Source organism: Caretta caretta, chromosome 24, assembly GCF_965140235.1.
Source record: "Caretta caretta isolate rCarCar2 chromosome 24, rCarCar1.hap1, whole genome shotgun sequence".
In the NCBI taxonomy this organism is placed as follows: Eukaryota; Metazoa; Chordata; order Testudines; family Cheloniidae; genus Caretta; species Caretta caretta.
In genome coordinates this window covers 15,103,729-15,115,115 of record NC_134229.1, presented here as the reverse complement: position 1 = coordinate 15,115,115, position 11,387 = coordinate 15,103,729, and the positions used below count along the sequence as shown (strand labels likewise).

Genomic DNA, 11,387 nt, shown 5'->3' with positions numbered 1-11,387 from the left:
CAGGGCTCAGGAGGCCACTTCCCAACAGTTGACAAGCAGGTGTGACTATCAACAGAGGGGAAATTACTTGTTGTAGTGACCCAGCCGCTCCCAGTCTCTATTCAGGCCCCGTTTGATGGTGTCAAGTTTGCAAATTAATTCCAGCGCCGCAGTTTCTCCTTGACTCCTCCCCGTTGTTTTTGCGGATACAGACTCGCGGGGCTACCCCTCTGAAACCTTTCACAGAAGAGTAACCCCGAGCACTTCACAGCTGTAAAGCATGTCACACACACTGCATAACGTACTCTCCTGGGAGAGGAGACAAACAGTTTAATCTTTGCTCTGCAGAGCACTGTGAAACGGGCAGCCACCTGAAGCGTCCCGTCCCAAGCCACACCCTAGGAACCAGAAGTTACACAGGAGTGTTTTGAACGTCTGTTACAGAGGATTGGGGCCCTTGCGTGCTGGGTGCAGTACCACACCTACTGCCTTCACTTGAGCTTACAAATCAAAACACATGGACCAGCTGTTGGGTGGGGAGAAGAATACAACCTGTCTATCCGCTCATCAGGCGGTTATTTTTTTTTTATACTATTGAAGGTCACGTGTCTATAAAGAAGTATCTGCCTGATAAACCCCGATTCCCGCCTCCTCCTGCTAAAAGCTCTCACGGCGCAGAGCAGAGTCCCGGCTTTTTAAATAATTCTCCAGTCACACAAAAAGCTCTGCTCGCCCGGCTCCCAGGATTACAACAGACCCTCAACGCAGCCGACCAACCCGCCGCTCCCCACGAGCAAACTAAAGAGTTGAATGCCTGGGGATCGGAAAAGAAAGGGAGCGATTGAATCTGTTTTTGAACCACGATAATCTCCCCGAGGGGAGGTGCACCGTTCCCGGAAGAACTGCAATACCGGGTCGATGCGCGGAGTGGACGGAGCAAGCTCCTATTCCATCTCCCTATTCCAAAAATCCATTTAATAAATAGTCCTCGGATAGAGGACGTATCAGATATTAAACTGATAAGAACAGATACTACACTTGATCTTAGCCAAAAGGCCGAGAAGCGATACCCCTCCGCTGAGCTGTTCTGCAGCCCACCCGTTCCCACCGCTCTCCACGCCACGGTGACCGCTGCCGCTGAGCGGCCCTAACGCCACAGCCATGCTCCGACCACTTCCACTCGACTCCGACTGCCTTTGCCTTTCCGCTCCATTTTCACCAGTCGGAGCCAACCGCCTCCGGCCTGAAAGTTGAGCTTCAAAACTGCTCCATTCCTCCAGCTTGTTCGCGGTCGCCTTGTCACTCGTTTCTCTGCCCGGAAGATTCTCTCTATTTGCATGAAGCCGGCCCCTTCGCTGCAGCGTGCTGACGGCACCGGCTTGCTCACCCTGGCCTCGCGGCCCCGCTCGCGCCCCCTGCAGCACGCGCGACTCAAGCACTTTTTTTTTTTTTTTTTACCTTCCCCGCGGGAATTCAGTGCGCAGGGCACATGAGCTGCGCCTTCTCTTCGTCCTGCCGGAAGCCTGCAGGTGGCGCTGTTACACACCGGGGAGGGGCCACCCTGGGGCCTGTGCTGGGACCCGCACCTGAAGGGGGGAACAGCAAATTGCGGCTGCCGGCAGGCCCCGCCCCCCAGCAGCGGCAGGCCCCGCCCCCAGCTCCCGGCGGGCCTTGCGGCAGCGGCCGGCGCGCTCGATGCTCGGGTCCCGGCATGGAGCGGGGCGGGCCCGCGCTGGAGCTGAAGCTGTGAGCGGCCCAGGAGATGGGGCTGCCCCCCGGGAAGGTGCCCCCCGACGGGGCCTTCCGCCGGTGAGAGCCCCGGGCCCCCAGCGCGGGACCCCCCCCGTCTCCCGCCCCCCCGGACCCTCCCCCCCAGCTCGGGGCCCCCCCGGCTCCTTCCCCGCCCCCCTCCCAGCGCGGGACCCCCCAGCTCCCGCCCCCCCCGTCTCCCGCCCCCCCGGACCCTCCCCCCGGGTCCTTCCCCGCCCCCCCGGACCCTCCCCCCCAGCTCGGGGCCCCCCCGGCTCCTTCCCCGACCCCCCCCAGCGCGGGGACCCCCCCCGGCTCCCGCCCCCCCCCGGACCCTCCCCCCCAGCTCGGGCCCCCCGGCTCCTTCCCCGCCCTCCCCCCCAGCGCGGGACCCCCCAGCTCCCGGACCCTCCCTCCCTCTCCCAGCACTGGCACCCTCCGCCTCCCGCCCCCCGCTCCCCCCCCCCGCATGCTCCCGGTCTCCTTTTGTTCCGCGGGTTTCCGTTTTCCTCCTTGTCGGCGGGCTCCTGCGGCTCCCCCCCCGGCCACCTTTCCCCTGCTCCTTCTGGGTCCCCGCTGTGGGGGCGGCCTCCCTCTCTCCTCGCCTCCTGCCCCCCTGGTCCTCCTCCCCCCTTGGACCCCCCTTGGCTCCTCTGCTCCTTGGTACCTTCCTGCCCCAGCCCCCAGCCCTCCACCTTTCTTCCCCATGGGTTCCCTGACTGCCCTGCTGCCCCCACATCCCCATTCACTGCCCCTTGATTATATCCCAGCTGTGGGGCCAGAGGCCCCCCCCCACACACACACACACACTCCGCTCTCCCCCATAAAAGGGCCTCCCAGCCCCCTGCCAGGTTACCCCCGAGCCCTGTGAGGGGGAGGGAAGGAAAAGGGGGTATCCAGCCCTGGGGCAGGGACGTGGGGGAGGTATACGGCCCTCAACCAAGGGCAACCCATGCTCCTCGTAGGGGTTTCCGGTCGCGTCCCCGTGGGGCTGATGCTGTTGCTCTGTATCCCCAGGATGTGCTCAGGCCAGTGTGCGGAGATCTGGAGATACGTCACCCGGCATGTGCACCACCAGAGGTGAGAGGAATGGGGTTCGGCGCCTTTCCCCTCAAAGGGCCGCTGGCTCCCACCCGGCCCCGGGGCGGGGGTCTGGCTGGCTCAGGGGGGCAGCAGCGGGGAATCGGACATGGGGCCTTCTGCTTTTCAGGTCTCCTCCCAGAGCCAGGGGTAGAACCCAGGAGTCCTGGCTCCCGTCCTCCTCTGCTCTAACCACTGGACCCCCTCTGTTCCCAGAGCCATTGCTGCTTCTGCAGTAGATTCACCCCTCTCTCTTTCCTCACAGGAATGTGAAGAAGATCCGAGGGAACTTGCTGTGGTATCCTTTCCTCGTTCCCCTTTGCCGTGGGGGCTTGTTACTATGGGCAGCTTTTTCACCAAGGGGCCCATCCAGCCCAGTGTCCTGCCCCGTCCCTGCCTAGACCAAGCCCCTGGGCCCATCCAGCCCGGTGTCCCCTATGCCCTATAGGAGCGGGTTTAATTTCCTTGCCGACCCTTGGCTGGCGTCTGTCTCCTGGCCTTGGACCTCGAAGCCTGCTGGCTCCGAGCTCTCCCTGACGTCTGTGTGTCTGTCCGTCTGTCCAGGCCTCTGTCACTCTCTACGTTCAGCCTCCTTTACTCAGGCCTTGCGTCAGGTACCGGCATCTGGAGGAGGCAGAGGTGAGGGGGCCGGTGGAGACTGCTGGGTGGATAGGGGCGTGTGGGTGAGGGCTGTGGGTGGGATGGGACGGGACGGGTGTTGTGGATGGGATTGGGTGTTGCTGTGGTGGGTGGGGGAGTCGGTAGGGGATGGTAATCTGGATTTGGAGGGGCGGGGAAGGGGATCGGGGTGCTGTGAGATGGGATAGAGTGGGTCAGGGTAGGGGATGGGGTCGTGGGGCAAGGTGAGGATCAGGTGGTGCTGCGGGGTGGAATAGGGTGGGAGCAGTGGGTGGGAAGTGAGTCGGGGTGGGATCGTGGTGCAGAGGGGTCCTATGGCATGGGATAGGGTGGGGGAGAGTGGGTGCCTTGTTGCTGAGCTGTGGATCTGGGAGATGAGGGTGGGGGATTGGGATTGGGGTGCTGCAGGGTGGAACAGGGGCCTTGCCGTGGGATGAGCAGGATGCCTGGGTCTATAGCAGTCGGTGTCTCCCCCTCCACACAGGGAAAGCCCGGTGGGTCAGAACCAGAGCAGGAGCGGCGCCAGCAGCTTGCCCAGGGCGTGGCCCGCCTGCGTGGGGAGCTGCAGCAGCTGGACCTGCAGATGGAGACAGCCCAGCGCGAGGTCATGGCTGACGGTAAGGGGGGAGCCCCAAGGATCTGGGAGGCGGCGTAGTCTGTGCCTCCAGCGCTCTACCCCAGGCCATTGCTCTGGGGGTGGGGGGCACAAAGTCCACCCCAGTCCTCCCATCTGTTCTCCCCCAACACCCAGTGGGATCGTCCCCCTGCAGCCCAAATCCATTTCCCCCCATTTCTTTGTGGGGGGCGGGGCAGGATTGTTCCCTTGCCTTGCCGTCTTTGGGGGTAGCATCTCCCCACGTGGTCTCTTCCCCATCCGCAAGGTTCCCGTGGCCCCTGGGGCTGCTGATTTTCCCCCATGGTCCCTCCCCAGACAATCACCTGTGGGGTTCACACCCATCACCTCAGGACTCCTGGGTTCTGGGAGCGGGGCAGGGGGGTGGGAGAGGCTGGGAGCCAGGACTCCTGGGTTCTATCCCCAGCTCTGGGAGGGGAGTGGGGCCTTGTAGTTAGCGTCTGGGGCTTGGGGTGAGGTTTCCCTGATGGTCTTTCTGCTCCGACCCCGCAGAAGTCTCCCTGGAGGCGGCCCAGGAGCGGATCTGTGACGCCCAGCGCCGCTCCCTGCTGCTCAAGGCCTATGCGGCCCGCCTGGCCAAGGAACGCCAGCAGCTGCAGGGCAGCGTAGCACAGCTGAGGGGGCGGCTGGAGCAGCTGAAGGACATCAGCAGGTGTGTGGGGGGTGGTTCCGTCCTTAGCGTGGGGTCCCCACTGCTCCTGGTCGCGTCCCCCGGAATCCTTTGCTTCTGAAGCACTATCCGGTGGACATCTCTGCTGGGCAGTAGCTCCCAGAATCTTTTGCTCCTTGGTAGGGGGTCCCATGGCAGGTGGCATTAGGGATTGGGGATTGCCTATCCTGGGTAGCATCTCTCAGTATCCTTTGCTCCATGGCAGGGTCCCGCTGGGTATGGGGGGGGGGGGGGGGGATGTCTTGAACTGTGCTCCCCCTTCCTCTCCTTCCCCTTCCCCCCCCCCCCCCCCCCCCCAATTTTCACAGCCTCCTCTGGTCTCTGCAGAAAGGCCAAGGTGGAGCTGACGGTGGGAGGGAAGCTGCCTGACCTCGGATTTGCTGGCTTGGAGCCTGAAGTACTGGTGAGTTGGGGAGAGGATAGTGGGTAGATCCTGGGCGGGGGGGAGAGGAATTTGAGAATCCTGCTCCCCTCTGCTAGTTGGGGGTGGTGATCTGGGGATCCCAGTCCTGGATCTCATGGGGGGGAATCTGGAGATGCCAAGGCAGGCTCTAGTGACAAGGGGTACCCGGTAATCTGAGCCCTGTGAATGCCAGCATGGGGCTCTGGTGATCTCCCTGTGGGATTTGGCGATGGGGTTTGGTTGGGAAGGAGCAGCGCTGCGCCCTCTAGCCCCGTATGGGGCATTGGAGCCAGCCGTGAGGGAAAGTACAGCGTCCCTGGTCCACTCTGGCTCATCCCACCTCTCTGCCTACGCAGGACATGGTGGGTTCCCACCCTCCCAACCATGTCCAGGCAGCCCTGGAGCACCTGGCCCTGGAGAACACCCTGCAGATGCAGGAGCTCACCAGCCGCATTGACATTCCCCGCGACGTAGAGGCCCTCAAGTGGGTACCGCTAAGGGGCTGACAGTGTGGGGGTGTGGTGCTGTACGGAGCTATCGCCCCCCAGTGGTGGTGGCTTGTACTTGGGGGTGGGGGCAGAGTCAGAGCTCGAGAGAGAGGGGTGCTGTGGGGCTTTGGGTGCAGCAGCTCCCCCTACAGGCCCGGGAGCAGCACTGCACGGCCCAGCTGGCCTCCCTCGTGCAGGAGATGCACCGGCTGGTGGCGGACGGCTCGGAGCACGCGATCCTCGCCAGGTAGCTGCTGCAGGCCCTGGGAGACACCCCGCCCCCTGAACTCAGCCCTGCACAGTTCGTGACCACCCACCGCTGGGAGAGCGCTCCCTGCTGGCGGGACTTCCCACCCCAGGGGTACCCCGGCTCTGTCAGGGCCCCCTGGAGCGCACTCCCTGCTGGGGAGACTTCCCTGTCCTGTGGGGTCCCCCTGTGCTCTCGGGGCCCTGTGGTGAGCACCCCCTGCTGGGGAGACTCCCCCCCACCCCCCCATTGAACTGGCCTGTCCCGCCCGGCCCCCAGGGCGGTGCTGGAGCTGGAGCTGCGGGCTGTGCGGCTGGCAGGGCTGCGGGATGGGCTGCGTCGAGGCTGCCAGGAACTGGAGCAGGAGGCAAGTGCCCGCCATGCGGAGCTGCAGGCCTTGCAGAGCAAGAGTCACATTCTGGACTTCCGCCACCTGGTGGTGAGTGCGGGAAGCGCGGGGGGGAATCTGGGGGCCAGAGCAGGGCAACCTCTGGACGTGGGACCTGCCTGGGGGGTGGGGAGGCAGTAGGGCACACAGGAGGATGAGGTGGGGTTGGCTGGGAGGGTGTCCGTGGGTGGGGGGTTCCTGGAGGGGGATCCACAGGGTACCTGGCTGGCCTGTGGGGAAGGAAGTAGAGGGGGTGCATGCTGAGGGGAGTATATGGGTTTGGGGATGATGGGCGGGAGGGGAGGCAGGGAAAGGAAGGAGTGGACAAGTTGGGGGTCGGGGGGGTTCCTTCTATGGGAAAGGGAGCGATTGCGGGGTTGAATCTGGGGTGCCTTACTGGCCCGGGGGGAGCAGGGACACTGTCTTGAAGCAGCCCCAGGACTGACACTTTCTCTACCCCCTTCCCCCCAGCGCGAAAAGCAGCAGCAGGTCCGGGCGCTGATCAAAGGCACCTCCTACATCAAATGCCAGCTCCACAAGGACCAGGCCGAGGTGAGACACCCTCCCATGCCATGGGGCGGGATCAAGGGGCACTGACAGAGGATGGGGGAGTCCAGGGCTGGGATACCAGGAGGCTGTGGGTCGGGCCTGAGGGGCACCGGCAGGGCTGGGGGAGTGGGGCCCAGGGCTGGGAGGGCGGGGCAGCAGCATGGTCTCCCCCAAACCCCGCTCTCTCTCTCTCAGGTCCAGGCCTTCGTGCAGAGGAAGCTGCTGGGCCCGGAACAGGACGTGACCCTGGAGTCGCAGCGGCTGCACGGGGGGGTGGAGCGCGAGGTCCGGCAGCTGGGGGCCATCGCCCTCCCCTGCCTGCTGCACCGCAGCCTCCCGGGGTGAGTCTCCCCCCACCCTCCTGCTCTGTCTGATTGCTCTCCCCCACAGCAAGCAGGGTCCTGGGGCCAACTGTCCCCTCTTGGGCTGCCCCAGGGGCTGGGTCCCCATATGGGGGGGCGCACCTTGGCCTTGGGGGTGTACCTGTGCTCCCCCTCCTGCACTACTGGACTTGGGGTATGCAGGATTCCTGGGATTTTCTCCCCCCTCCCCTTCCCTCCCCACCTGTGTCCCATTGAAACGGGGCTGAGACCCACCCTGGGAAAAGCACCCTGAGATCTGCCGGTTGGAGGGAGGGAGGGAGGTGCCTGCAGAGCAGTACTGGTACTCTGCTCCTCTGCCCCAAGCTGGGGGTGCTGGTCCTCTGGGAGGAGCATCAGTACTTAGGCAGGTTTCAGAGGAACAGCCGTGTTAGTCTGTATTCGCAAAAAGAAAAGGAGTACTTGTGGCACCTTAGAGACTAACCAATTTATTTGAGCATCAGCTTTTGTGAGCTACAGCTCACTTCATCAGATGTATACCGTGGAAACTGCAGCAGACTTTATATACACACAGAGAATATGAAACAATACCTCCTCCCACCCCACTGTCCTGCTGGTAATAGCTTATCTAAAGTGATCAACAGGTGGGCCATTTCCAGCACAAATCCAGGTTTTCTCACCCTCCACCCCCCCACACAAATTCACTCTCCTGCTGGTGCTAGCCCATCCAAAGTGACAACTCTTTACATAATCAAGTCGGGCTATTTCCTGCATAGATCCAGGTTTTCTCACATCCCCCCCACCCCCATACACACACAAACTCACTCTCCTGCTGGTAATAGCTCATCTAAACTGACCACTCTCCAAGTTTAAATCCAAGTTAAACCAGAACATCTGGGGGGGGGGGGGGGGGGTAGGAAAAAACAAGAGGAAACAGGCTACCTTGCATAATGACTTAGCCACTCCCAGTCTCTATTTAAGCCTAAATTAATAGTATCCAATTTGCAAATGAATTCCAATTCAGCAGTTTCTCGCTGGAGTCTGGATTTGAAGTTTTTTTGTTTTAAGATAGCGACCTTCATGTCTGTGATTGCGTGACCAGAGAGATTGAAGTGTTCTCCGACTGGTTTCTGAATGTTATAATTCTTGACATCTGATTTGTGTCCATTTATTCTTTTACGTAGAGACTGTCCAGTTTGACCAATGTACATGGCAGAGGGGCATTGCTGGCACATGATGGCATATATCACATTGGTGGATGTGCAGGTGAACGAGCCTCTGATAGTGTGGCTGATGTTATTAGGCCCTGTGATGGTGTCCCCTGAATAGATATGTGGGCACAATTGGCAACGGGCTTTGTTGCAAGGATAAGTTCCTGGGTTAGTGGTTCTGTTGTGTGGTATGTGGTTGTTGGTGAGTATTTGCTTCAGGTTGCAGGGCTGTCTGTAGGCAAGGACTGGCCTGTCTCCCAAGACTTGTGAGAGTGTTGGGTCATCCTTTAGGATAGGTTGTAGATCCTTAATAATGCGTTGGGGGGGTTAGGCAGTGGGATTAATGCTGCAGTCGGGGCACGGAGACGAGCAGGAGCGTTGGTGCTGGGGAATACTAATGAAAACCCCATATTCTCTGGGCGGAGAGCTAATACCCTGAGAATAGGGCAGGGGCTTTAATACTCTGGTGGGTGCATGAATACTCCCTCCGGGGGGGGGGGGGGGGGGGGGAGGAGGGTAATGCTCTGAGAGCCTTGGTACCCGAGATCTGTGGTAGGAGGATTAATACTTTCTGGGCCGATAATGCTCTAGGAGCATCGGTAGCCTCTAGCGGTGAGAGGAGCATTGATACTCTCTGGGGTATTAATACTCTGGGAACACTGGTACCTGCTCTCCCGGGGGTACCAATGCTGTACTATGCCAGCAGGCTGCTGTGAGGACGGGGCCCCGCCAGCCCTTCCTGGGGAGCGGGAGGGCTGTGGGCTGGGGTGCCCGGTGGGGATGGGGGATGCCTGAGGGTGAGGGGTTCAGGGGCTGATCCTCAGCTGCCCTGACCCGGTCGTCCCCCGCCTCCAGGTCCCAGCAGGTCCCGGCCCACGAGCTCTCCATCCATCGGCTGGACCGGACGGGGCTCGCCCAGCACCGGGCCTTCCTCACTGTGTGCCAGGCTGCCGGCTTCCCTCTCTACAAGGTGAGACGCACACTTGGTGGAGCAATGGGGCAGGGAGCAGGAATGTCTCCCCACAGGGTGGGAGTGAACCCCTCTTCTGGGAAGAGATGGGATGGGGGGCCCCGGGGAGGGGGTGGGGCAGGAGCACCCCCCAAGTTTATTCTGCATTAAACCTCCTCAGAGCTCCCTGGGGGGTGATCTTGGGGGAGAGGGGGCAGGTCCTGTCTCCCCTCACCCCCTGTGTCTATCTGTCTCTGCCCCAGGCCCCGGAGCACCTCCTGCCCCACATGGCTGAGCTGAAGAAGGAGCTGCTGGCCCTGCGTGCCCAGCTGAGTTACAAGAGCCAGGCGCTAGCCAGCCTGCAGCAGCGCCAGGGGACCGACGTGCAAGGTGAGCTCTCCCCATGGCTCCAGGGGGGCGACCCCCAGCCTGCGGCCCCTTCCCAGAGTCTGCGAGGGGCACCCTCCTGGCACACGAGCCGGCCTGAAGGGTGGCAGGACCATGGCATCCGCCCAGCGCAGCTCAGCACCCCCCTCCAGCCATAACTCCTCCGGGCCTCACCAATGTCTCTTTCCCCCAGTCCTGCTGCAGGCCCTGCGGGACCACGACCGGGAGCAGGCCGGAGCCCTGGGGCCGCGGATCCAGCTGGTGACCGAGCAGTGCGAGCACCGCATGGAGCGCTGGCCTGAGGTGCAGGCCACAATCGACGCCTGGTGAGGAGCCCCCGCCCACCTGGTTTATGGGACGCCTTGTTCTCCAGAGGGGGGAGGCCCTGCCCATCCTGTGCTGGGAGGGGGTCCAGGGTTGGTTCTCCCCTGCCAGGGGTGGGGTGGGGGCTGTGAGGAAGAAGGGGGCTTGCCCAAGTGGAGGGGGGGGCACAGGAGGGACTGATTGGGGGGTTGGGGGCTGGGGTGGGAAGGAAGGGGGTGGTCTGGTGCCTCTGGAGAATGGGCGTACCTAGGGAGCGGCCGGGGGGGGCATATGCCATAAGGGATGATGTTGGGGGGGGCAGATTTTGAGTGTGGACATGGTGGTGTCTGTGCTGGGGGGGGAACTGGGGCGGGGGGCCGGAAGGAGCCATCTCACCTGCTGCCCTCTCTCTCCCCGTCCCTGTGTTCAGGTGGGAGCAGCCGGGGCAGTTCTCCCTGCCGGCGGAGCACCGCCAGGGCCTCACCTTGCAGCAGTGGCTGGAGCGCTGGACCCTGGCCCTCAAGACCCTCCAGCAGCACAGCTGGGCCTGATGGCCCTGTCCTGCCTGGGAGGGGCTCGGGGAGCCTCGCCCCCAAAGGGGTGCAGTTGTAGGTAGCCACACCCATGTTAGGGAAGGAGTGTGGGTGGGACGCGCCTATCTGGGGTGGAGTTATTGGGGGCCTAACCCAGCTGTCCCCTCTTCCGCAAGGTGGGGGGTCAGTGTAAGGGGGGGTGACCCAGATGCTGGTGGTGGGAGGGTTGGTGGGGCTGAGCGGAGATGGGGGAGCAGTGTCAGGTGTGGGGGGGATCCCACGTGGGTTTTGTGGCGTTCTGTAATTCCCATTGTTCTGAATAAACTGACTAATGCGCATTCAGGTCTATGGCAGGGACTGGGACATGGGGCCTTTCCCCTCTGGGGGACGCCAGCTCCGACCTGTCCCAGGGCAGGGACTGGCAGGCTCAGGTGGGTGGGGAATGGTCCCCTGCTAGGGGGCACCAGCTCTATCTGGCTGCTCCAGGCTGGCTTGGCCTATGGTTCTGCCTGGACCATCCCACCCTCCCTTGTGCCCTGCCCTAGGGGCCAGTAAAGACGGCCCTGTCCCAGGCACCTGAGCCCAGGGGTTAATTCCTGTGCTGAGGTAGCAACAGCCCCTCAGATCCCACCCCTGAACTCGCCGCCCTGGCTGCAGCCATCCCCTCCTTGCAGAACCACCTCTGAAGCCTTTGGGGGGGTTTGGGGGCAACTTTGTCCTTATTCCTCTTCCATGGAAAAACTGAGGGATGGAACAGGGAGAGGTGAGTGGCCTAAACCCAGGAGCCCTGGCTCCCACACTCACCCCCTCCCCCTTCCTGTTGGAAATCAAGTGGAGGGATGCTTTGCTGGTGGGGGA

General features: G+C 62.4%; 1 non-coding gene and 1 pseudogene across 1 annotated transcript; one reads left to right on the top strand and one right to left on the bottom strand.

The window, feature by feature from the left end:
• Positions 1-856: 856 nt before the first annotated feature.
• Positions 857-1,047, bottom strand: LOC142070089 (U2 spliceosomal RNA). Its single transcript, XR_012666021.1, has one exon. It is a non-coding gene; the product is annotated as a U2 spliceosomal RNA (small nuclear RNA).
• A 628-nt stretch (positions 1,048-1,675) lies between these two features.
• LOC142069929 (HAUS augmin-like complex subunit 5) lies at positions 1,676-10,739 on the top strand (annotated as a pseudogene).
• The last annotated feature ends 648 nt before the right edge of the window (positions 10,740-11,387 follow it).